Raw genomic sequence first — 11755 nt, 5'->3', positions numbered from 1 at the left:
CACACACACACTGCATTACACGAGACATGGAGAGACTCAGCCACCATTTACATCACGGGGAAGATCTTTTAGAAGCTTATTCTGTCACTCCCCAAGTTAAAAATGTTTTGCTCACCAAGCTCGATGTATGCAGTAACAATGACCCCATTAGCCCAGTTTTTCCCATTCATAGAATTCCCAATCCAAGCTCTGAGTCAGCATGGGACCGTAAAAGAGGCAGTGGTGGTTCCTGGGTAGAATTCTTTCCTTTCATACAAATACCCTGACCACTCCGGCAGGGAGTTTGCCTTGGTTTTGGTTCCCCTGGGGCTCAACTCCTGGCCAGCACCCCTCCAGCACAGCCATCGTCCACCTGCCACGTTCGAGAGCCACTACGATGCTGAACTGACTTTGGCAGAGCTTCCAGACTGAGACCCCCAAAGAAGGGATCCCTGGCCATCCCTTCTGAAAGCTCTGCCCATGACAACTTTGTGAGGATAACAGGCCAATCTCGCGTGTGCAGGGGCTGCCATGAGGCGGGGCTGGCTCGGTGCCAGCAGCCAGCAACACCGACAAGGCAGAATAAGGTAGTGCTTACTGAGTCTACGCAGTTTAGCCTAGGTGGACTGGCATTTCTAAATTATTATTGAAGAAATTTGAAATGTTTCCATTTTTTTTAATCACTACCTTCGGAGCCTGCGTGTATATGACAGTGAAGAGGTAAACGAGTAACCAATTTTCCTGGGACGGTCGATTAAAAGGAGGCAGGAGAGGTCCTGAGGGCAGGGCTGCAGTATAAGGCTTCTCGTCCTGACAGTAATCAGGTGGGAAACCCTAGGCGGTTCCCCAGCACTTCTGGACCAAGTTTTCTCATCTGCAAAAAGAGAGATGTTGGATTGAGTTCTCAACCTGAGCACTACTGGTCCTCTTTTGTGATGGGGGCTTTTCCAAACACCAGAGGATGGTAAGCAGCATCCTGGGCCTCTCCACCCCAGATGCCACCCAGTTGTGACAAATCACAAGGAAATCTCCAGACAGTGCTCCACAGTCCTCCCCAGGCACAAAATTCCCCCTAGACGCACTGGTCAAGAGGTACTGTAAAGGTCTCTTCATTTGCAGATATATATTCACAATTTAGGTGAGGAAAAAATTGGCGAGACGAGCTTGACATATCAGGGCACAGGCACGCGTGTGTAAAAAGCCAATAGTGGTCGCGTGTGGCATCACCCTGCGAGGCAGCGGTTCTTGATCTCAGCTGCACATCAAAATCACAGAAGGTGTTTGGCAAGCAATTCCCACCATGAACCTTGGAGAAGTTCAGTCAGAACAATCGGGGTGGGGCAGAAGGCCAGGGGTGATTCCAGTATGCAGTAGGGTGAGGGCCAGGGCTGGGGAGTTCAGAGTGAGACAGAAATAACAAGTCTGTTCATAATTTTTCAAGAGACTGATAAGACTGCATTACCATCATCCACAAAAGCCAAAGCTGTGCTAGTGTTTTGTGAAGTACCAGGAGACAGGCCGGCTTAACCTAGGAGCCGTAGCTGTAAATGAGATCTACACACTCTTCCAAGAGAAGTGAATGCACCTACAGACACCTAAGCAAAGTCAAAAAGGCAAGTGTTTCTGGAAAAGGTACCCCCCTCCAGCCCACCAGTCTTGTATTGATCCGAAACCAAGCCAGCCATTCTCTCCAAGTCATGACTGTCCAGTGTGTTCATCCTGCTCAGCTAGTGATCACCTGTTCCATGTGGTCATGGGAGTGGCCATTACACACAGAAAGCCTGGGGGTGTGGGGAAGAGGAGAAGCGCCCTGAGTTTCACTTCTCCTGAGTGACATCAGACCGCCCGGCCCTGCTTGGAAGAACTGTGGACACCACGCCAGTGAGACCAAGACAGGAGCAGCTGGCTGGCACACCAAAGCGATGCAAGCCACTGGCGGAGACCACCAAAGAGTCGATCAGGAACCCCTGGTCATTTCTGGGGGCTCTGCGCGGATTGACTTGGTACTCATTTACAGGTTGCTCAGAGTTACATACAAAGAACGTTATGACATCAATCTCCATGTTCAAGCAAACAATAAGTCTATACAGAGGAACAGAACCATGGGGAAGTATGCACATCTGAGAATAATCAACCATTGAGATCAGAAAGACAGCATTTACCCAAGGACAAGTTTCAAAAGGGTCAGACTAGAAGAAGGACTGGAAACAACAAGGAGGAAGTGGCGTCCGTGAGGTTCTATGGCGGGGATGGGAGTGAGATGACGCAGAATTTCCACGGATTGTTGAATTGAAAACTGATGATCGGCTCAGTAAACCCTCACCTAGTTCATAATACAAATTTTAAAAACAAGTAAGTGAAGAGTGTGTGTTATGGATTGAATTGTTTTCCCCTCTGAGTGGGAATCAGCTTTTTGGCAGTGAGTTTGGTTTGGGGTTGTTTTAAAATGTAGTCAATTACCAACCCTAGAAACACAGTGTGGGAATGTTGCCCTATCTGACCACATCACACCGGGACAAAACACTAAGGGCATGCGATTTAGCAGCAGAGGGAGCAAAGCAATGAAGTCCCCGGGGAATACCAAACATAGACTTTGGGGCCAGAGCCTGGCACCATAACAGACTCAACTGGAAAATATTCCTAAAGGCTAACACACAGGCCTGGAGTTATGTATAGTCTTTTCTTTCATTGTCATTGTTTGTTTGCTTTGTATTCTTTTGTTGTTTTGCTTTGTCCTGTTTGTGCTTATTATTGTCTCTTCAGGATAAGCAATCCGAAGGAGAAAACAATGGGAATGACGGTTCGGTGGGGGGGGAACAGGAGAGGGGGCGGTGGGGAGAAAGGCAGGGACAAGGAAAAACAAGTGATCTAAATCATAGCAAGAGGGCATGGGTGCCTGGTGGGGCTTAGTCAAGGGAAATGTAGTCAAGAGAATTACTAGAACATGAGTAAAGGCCAAACATGATAGTGGGACAAGAGAAAAGTAAAAGGAAACAGAGGAAATAACAAGGAGGCAAAGGACATTTACAGAGGTCTAAATACAGGCATGTACATATGTAAATATATTTTTATATAACAATAGGGAAATCAAACTATGTACATATACTTATATGTTAAGTATTAAGGTAGCAGATGGGCATTGGGCCTCAACTCAAGTACTCCCTCAATGCAAGAACTCTTTGTTCTAATAAGCATTCTGTGATGCTCACCTTCCCAACATGCTCGCTGAAGACAAAATGGGGGCAAAAGCAAATGTGGTGAAGAAAGCTGATGGTACCCAGCTATCAAAACATATAGTATCTGGGGTCTTAAAAGTTTGAAGATAAACAAGCAGCCATCTAGCTGAGAAGCAACAAAACCCACATGGAAGAAGCACACCAGCCTGTGTGATCATGAAGTGCCAATAGGATCAGGTATGAGGCATCAAAGACCCAGAACAAAAAATCATATCAATGTGAATGAGGGGTAGTGAAGAAGTGGAGACACAAAGCCCACCTGTAGACAATTGGACATCCCCTTACAGAAGGGTCACAAGGAAGAGACAAATCAGTCATAGTGCAGTATAGCACCAATGAAACATACAACTTTCCTCTACTTCTGTAATGCTTCCTTCCCCCTCCCCCACTCTCCACTATCATGACCTCAATTTTACCTTACAAATCTGGCTAGACCAGAGCATGTATACTGCTACAGATGAGAGCTCACAACACAGGGAATCCAGGATGTATAAACCCCTCAGGACAAATAATGAGAATAGAAATACCAGGAGGGGAAGGGGAAGGTGGAAGTTTGAAGGGGGCACTGATCACAATGATCTACATATAATCTAGGAGGATGGACAACAGAAAGTGGGTAAAGGGAGATAGTGGTCTGTGTACGACATGGGGGAAAACATTTTTTTTTTAATTATCAAGGATTCGTGAGGGAGGGAGAGTGAAGGGGGGCAAATAAGGAGCTGATATCAAGGGCTCAAGTAGAAAGAAAATGTTTTGAAAATGATGATGGCAACAATTACAAATGTGCTTGACACAATGGATAGATGGATGGATGGATAGATGAATGGATGGTGATAAGAGCTGTAAGAACCCCCAATAAAATGACTTAAAAAATTTTAAGATGTAGTCAATTACATGATATAGCCCTTCTAGCCATAATCCTCTCTGTAATGTGTTGTAAATTCTACCTGCTTACCTGTGGTAATCAGAAAGGTATAATCAAGAAAGGTATGCATCAGGGTCCTATCCTCTCACCATATGTTTTCAAGTTGTGTGCTGAGCAAGTAATCAGAGAAACTGGATTATATGAAGAAGAATGTAGTATTAGGATAGGAGGAAGGCTTATTAACAACCTGTGATACGCAGACGACCCAACCTTGCTTTCTCAAAGTGAGGAGGACTTAAAGCGCTTGCTGATGAAGATCAGGGATGACAGCCTTCAGCAGGGATTACAACTCTATGTATCAGAAACCAAAATCCTCACAACTGGACCCGCAGATGGCATCATGATAAATGGAGAGACGGTTAAAGTTGTCAAGGATGTCATCTCGCTGAGATCCGCAATCGATGCTCATGGAAGCAGCAGTCAAGAGATCCAAGGATGTGTTGCATGAGACATCTTTGTAAAGTGTTGAAACGCAAGGAGGTTAAAATGAGGACTACGGCACACCTGACCCAATCCGTGGTATTTTCAATCCCCTCTTATACATGTGAAAATTGGACCTTGAGTAAGGAAAACGGGGGGGGGGGGGGAGAGAAATCAGTGCCTTTGAGTAGTCGTGCTGGAGAATGCTGAAAGAACCATGGACTACCAGGACAAACAAATCTGTCTCGGGAGAAGTACAGACAGAATACTCCTGAGAAGCAAGAGGCCAAGACTTGGTCTCAGATCCTTCGGGCATATTATCAGCAGAGACCAATACCTGCCAAAGGATGTCACAGAGAGGCAGCAAAAAGAGGAAGACCCTCTTCAAGGTGAATCAACATTGCAGCTGGAACAATGGATTCGAACCTGATCAACAACTATGAGGATGATGCAGGACCAGGAAGCATTTCATTCTGGTGTAGATAGGGTTGCTATGAATCGGAGGTGACACGGTGTGCCTAACAACAATATTCCTGCGGTTATCACTCCGTTTGGGAGGAACTTCCCTGTTACAGAATTAAGGTGGGATGTATCCTCATTCTCCACCTTACTAGAGGGTGTGGCTTCAGTCACCATCTTTTGTTTGCCTTGGGAGTACAGATGTGCTGAAAGACAAAGAAAACGCCCCTCTATCAAAGCTTCCCTTTGGTGACCTCTGTTTCCTGCTAGGGTGCTCGAAGCAAAAGACCTACTTTGACTTGGGGCCATTTTTAGCTTCTTCCCTCAGCCTGACCTTCGGCTCCTGAGATTTGAGTTACGGTCTACTGCCTGATCTTGTTTCACCAGCCTCTGCAGCCTCTGGGATGAAGAGGATCCTCTGGATGCCTGAACTTCAGATTTGGGATTTAACAGCACCCACAACCAGATGAGTCATGTCTTTAAAGTTTCATGACTTCTGTGAGAGATGGCAGCGAACTGCAGAACTCCGGGAAACGAGGAAATATTCTAAGGGAAGAGGTGGCGAGAGCAGTACAACATCTGGGCAAAACTGGACATTTAGGGTAACTTTAATCTCCACCTCCTTGGGGCTGAAACCTTCTGGAACCTATTACCACCTGAAATTCTTCTGAATCCTATTACCACCTCCCAACACAATACAAGTTAGAATCCTAACCCCTACACGTGTGACGTCATTCTTTTTGGAAAGTGGCTTTGTTTTTGTTCTGTTGATGGTCGGTATCCAGGTAGAAGGTGTCTTGTTCATCTGTGGCATAAAAGGAGCACATGAGACAAAGAAGAAAATACAAAGAAGCGAGACAACACAGGAAGACCAAGGAACTGACGAGCACAGGGTCTACGGAAAAACGTAATAGACAAGGAAGGACTTCCCATTTAAGAGTCCCATCCCAAATTTGGCCTCTTGAGCCGTGGGAAAATACGTTTCTTTTCCTGAAAGTCACCCACTTGTGGAGTTTCTATTCTAGCAGCACTTGTCAGTGGTTATGTGTTGGGTTGCAATCACCGTGGTCAGCAGTTCAAAGTCACCGGCAGCTCCTCGGGAGAAAGACTGGGCTTTCTCTCCTGGAAACAATCAGTCTCGGAAACCCACAGGGATCGCTGTGAGTAAGCATAAACTCAGTGGCAGTGAGCAGAAGCTAAGAGACTGTCTTCTAATCTTCTTTAACTTCTTTAAGCTTTATTTTATGTCCCCACCAAATAGCAGTGGCAGCCAGTATTTACTGAGCACGTATGATGGGTCAGGCCCTGCGCTAAGCATTTTATATAAATTACCTCCCTTAATCCTCACCGCAATTGTTACGGATGGAATCGTGACCTGTAGGATCACTTGTCATCTGGGCTGAGCCAAGATTCTCTGTAGTTTGGCAGTTACATCATGACATCACTGATCCATGATGTGATCAGGGAAAAGGATCCGATTCCACACCTCTGCTCAGGTCCCAGCCCTGACCCCATGTAAAGTGAGTCTCCCTGGGCATGCCCAAATCCCCACTGCCCTTACAAGAGAGGAAGGGCACAGAAGGGAGCAGAGAAGGAGAAAACCGGAGATCCGGGAGTAGAGCCTGTCTCGGAGAACCTCCAAAGAAGCATGGCCCCCAAAATTCAACAGAAAGAAGGTCTTTCCCCTGGATGTGAAAGAACTGAAGCCCTTAATTCAGATGTCTAATCTATGAGAGAATAAAGTTCTGTTTCTTAAGCCATGTGTTTTCCCCACTGTTCCCACACTAGGTACCTACCAATCAGGTAGGTACTAACACTAGACCCTTTTGACAGCTAAAGAAACTGCGGCTTAGAGGGGTTGTTGACTTGGCCGAAGGCATGTCACCAGCAATACAGGAAACAGGGTGTTGAAGTCCAAGGTCAGAGTGCAGAGCCTACATGCTGAGCACGACACAGTGTGGCTTCATGAGTCCTCTATTTGTCACATCATGAAATGAATAACCACGGCCTTTACATAGCTGTCATTCATCCAAGAATGGCAAGCCAGAGCTGATGTCTACATATGACGATGAACATGGAGAACTCCTATGCCACTGTTCTCAAAGGGTGGCTCCGGGCTGCTGACATCAGAATCGCCTGGGGAGTTTGTGGAAGGACATACTCGGTGCCCATTCGACACCTACAGGATCAGAAGTTAGTGTGCAAAGGGAAGTGCAGACTCTGCCTTATGAACACACGTCTCAGGTGATTTCTCTGCCCGTGAAGCTCGAGTACCACTCCCCAGGGACAGACACAGTTCTGCATCCACAAAGCACCATCTCATGCCTGCAAGATTAAAGGGGGAAAAATGTGTCTCCCCGGGATTACACCACAGAGGAAACGACAATGATCATCTCTCCGGGCCAGACGAGTCCCAGGAAGGCAGCTCCCTGAAGGATTCCTAGGAATATTTAAACATATTCCATTCCAGATATAAACCCACTTACTGCAATGCATCACACTTTGCACTGAGAATCTGCCATCCTCCAGAGGCCTCAAATCTGCTTTATTAATATCACTTAAGCTCCTACTTCAAAACCCTCAACACATGCACACGTGCATGCGCGCTCGCACGCGCGCACGCACACACACACACACACATCCCTACACAAGCCTGAGTAAACACTGTGTAACCAGAAAATGAAATTGCTCTCAAATAACCATTATGACTTTTCTTATGGGCTCACATTACAATAAAGCTCAGAGTCAACGCCATCAGTGGAGACGAAATGACAGACCATGCATTCCTCAGCTCAGTATGAGCCCTTCAGGGCTAGGATTGCATCTCCCCCCTCGCTGGGCCTCTGGTTCTGAGCACATCATAGTAGGAAATGGATCCAGTTTTGTGTTAAGAAAGAAGAAACAAAAGAGTCATGGGTAGACCAATTCCTAGCTCGCTTTTTCTCCGTGCATCCTCTGGACAGAACTGGCCTCTATCTTGTCCAACAGAAGAGAACAGGGAGCTGGTCTTTAACCAACTATCTTGGCTAGCAAAGCGCCTTTAAATATAGAGCGTATGCCTCTTCACAGCCAAAGAGAATCACCCCCAACCTCTCCGGCCCGCACCCACAGCCCAAAATAAAACTCCAAATTCAAACAAGAAAGCGAGAAGACAGATTGTGGCTTAAAACCAAAACAATCATAGGGCACAGCACACTGGGGGCTGGGGAAATATCAGATTTTCATTTCACAGCAAAGATTGTGTTGAGTTTTGCTTCATTCTGCTATTCATGAGTTTCATATTCTTCCTTACAATAAACTATATTTATGCTGCTGCTTTGCTCCCTCCAGTCCCTGTATGGCATGAATATTCATACAACCACCGTAGGCTGCAAATGCACACGCACACACACACATGCCTACATCACACTCAAAGGTCAGCACCCTCGATCCCTGTGTACTCCTGTGACTGGAAAATTTCCAAGCCGCTGCAAAATGAAGGCTAGGGATGACATTGATCTAACAGCATCAGGCCCAGCGGTGTTAATGGCTGGGTCTCTGGCCATCGGAATACCTTTGAGCTGATAACATTCAGCGTAGCTTATTTGGAATTCTTCAACATCTCATCAAATCCTAAACATTCTGACCTTGAAGAGGCCCTGGAATCATTTGCTTCCAAGCCTATCACTTTACAGACAAGGAAATAAAGTTCAAAGTGAAACTCTGCCCATAATCAAATGAGGAATGGGTCTCTGGGTATCCAATCCAGTTGTCTCTGTACTATCCCATATTGAGACCAATATTTTGTTCTTAATGGATAGCTAGCTGGCAGTTCAACAAGAAAATTCATCTAGGGTCCTCTCAGTAATGAATGCAAGATCTAAATTCAATTTCTATAAATAATTGCCAATTTTTGCTCCAGTTCCTGAAGACTGTAGGACACCGATAATCAATATTATAATAAATGAGGTCTGGCTCTTCTTTATTGTGGTTCACTTTTTTAAAGTGCATGTGACTAAAGGGAATAGAATCTGAAGAGAGAGAGAGAGGGAGAGAGAGAGAGACTTCAGGACTCAGGAAATCTACAAGCTGGATGTTGCCTTTGACTACATGCTTCTGTTTCTTAACTCCAACCCTGGCCATCCTGAAAGAGGCAATGTCCTCCTTCCTAGGGCTTCATTGTCTTTAATGTGCGTAGGAATCCAAAAATGCCTATTATGATTCCATAGGTCGGGTTGGGGCTGGAGATTCTCTATTCCTAACAAGGTCTCAGATTACTCCACTGCTGGTGGTCACAAGGCTTCACTTTGAGTGGCAAGATCCTAAAGCGAGAGCCATGGGACTGAGGCATGGACTCTTAGGCAAAACAGACCAAGCGTCCAACAGTGGGAGCCCCTTCAGCATGCCTGAAAGGAAAGCGTATAAGGAAAACTGACAGAGGATAGAACCGGGCAATAAAATTAGTAGACTTGGCAAGTGTATAGAGAGACCAAGGAGTCCCTGGATGGTACAAATGATCAACGTGCTTGGCCTGACTGAAAGGTTGGCAGTTCAAATCCACCCAGGCTGTCCTCAAAAGAAAGGCTGATTGGTTTCCTGAAAAATCAGCCACTGTAAGCCGTACGACGGGGCACAGTTCTCCAATGGCAGGCGTGGGGTCTCCATGAGTTGCAATTGACTCCGTGACCAGTGACTTGGGTTTGGTTCTAGAGACCAAAGTCAATGAGTAGTTTTCGGGGGCAGGAGAGTAGGAGGGGAGGGAAAGGGGCACCACTTGCTAAGGTGACACTGAATTTCTGTTGAACTTAGGCAATGGATAATGGTGATGGTGGAACAACATCCACCTAATTCGTGCCACTAAATCTTACATGTGAAGAATATTGAAATGGCAAATGTTTTATGAAGTAAATATTTGCCATATATATTTTTCAGTTGTAAATAAAGTCCTTTGTCTTAAACCTACTGATTCTACACGCCCCGTCATCCTACAAGAGTGGTAAAGTTGTTCTGATCCAGGGAACCCACCTCACGCAGAAAACACAAAGGCAGTCCCGGCATCAGGAGCAAGGGCTGCATGAAACCACAACCTCGTTAGTTGCTTATAACTAACTTCAAAGCCAAGTGCAAGAAAACCGAAAAACCCTTTACCGGCAGGAGCGTGCTTCATGGAGTCCGGGCCATTTTGGTTGACTAAACATCCGGAATCATCCTTGAAAGCAACTTAGCTTGGAAAAATAGGTCGGTGCCAGATGGACATTTATTCTAGAAAATCAAATGGGCAACTTAATTTCAACCTTTCTGATTAAGTTCCTAGCCTTTCTCTGAACATGCTTCCAACCCTTCCCCAGGGGAGCTGAGTCGTAACATGGAGAGCATGACCATTTATTTGGCTTAAGGAACACATTAATTTATCTGGTTTATAGAATTTAAACATCTGACGGATGACAGTGGGGTTGATTTTATTCATCAGCTAATTGCTTTGCCACCTGGAGCTGAAGCTTTATATATGCAGCTTATAAAAGATCTGAAAAGGATCTCAATTATTCTTTAATTTGTTCCTTGAATATAAAGTAGGAAAATCTGGCTTAATCAAACATTGTCTCAATTCTACTGGGATGTGTCTAGTTACCTTATAACAAGGTAAGCTTTCATTTAATCATATGATATGATAATTCCCCACTTTCAAGGCAAGTATCCTCTTAGTTACAATCAATTTTCCACTGGAGGGAAAAAAATAAACATTGTCTCTTTACTGAAATCCCAATAGAGAAAAATAGCCCTTTTTTAATGAAACTGGCTGCTAATACAACCACACTAGGAATTTCTGTGTAGGAATCCATTAAACCCCCTAATTTGACATTACGGGTAAATTGCAGAATAAAGCAAGCTCCATGAACAATTCTCTATGCGCATGACCATTCTTGGCACACGTAGAAGAACGAGATAATGTGCTCTCGCTCTCTCTCTCTCACACACACACACACTCACACATGCACACAGCTTTACTGGAATCTATTAAATCTCACTTAATAAATGTTTTAATCAAGTTAAATTCTACAATTTATCTGGGGTGAGGGGCATAGGAGAAACTAACAGTCACGCCATTTCCTTAATTGCACCAAGTGAGTCCGAAATGCCAGCATGTGCTAGGAAGCTGCCAGAAATCCCAAGCCATGCAAGCAGGAACCGGCAGGCCACTGGGACACCTCCTGAAAGGTACAACAAGTTAGGACCATAATGCCATCATCTTAATGGTCCAGGGTATTGTGGGTTTAAAGCCAATTATTTGCTCCCCACTGTGCCAAGCTTACTTCCCTTGTCTCTTAAATGCCCCATGTAGAGCGGAGAAGTTTCCAGAAAGGCTGAGTCAGAGGAAACTGGAGACCAGGCATCGTCCGGGTTCCCTGGAGGAAAGCCCATCATATCCAGTCCCCTAGCTTAGAAGAAGGGGCACTGCTGAAGTGTATGGGAACAGCATGACAGGGGGGCAGGCAGAGGGGTATCAGCAGGCATTGCCCCGGGCACTGGGAACTGAACTTGGGCCTCAAAGGCAGGTGCCCTGTCCCCAGAAGCCATTTTTTGAGAGCAGGAAAGAAGTCAAACCCCTGAGGCAGTTCTGTGCGGTGGGACCCAGAACCAAGACAGACCTGACCGTATAGAATGCCACCAAAGAACACACATTTTTTAATGGAATGTTTTAAAACTCATTGATGTGCAGTTGATTCCGATTCGATACGCTCCTGTGAAAAAGCAGAAC

The sequence above is a fragment of the Tenrec ecaudatus genome, chromosome 17, assembly GCF_050624435.1.
Source record: "Tenrec ecaudatus isolate mTenEca1 chromosome 17, mTenEca1.hap1, whole genome shotgun sequence".
Lineage (NCBI taxonomy): Eukaryota > Metazoa > Chordata > Mammalia > Afrosoricida > Tenrecidae > Tenrec > Tenrec ecaudatus.
The sequence above is the reverse complement of the archived record's forward strand: the minus strand, read 5'-3'. Positions refer to the sequence as shown.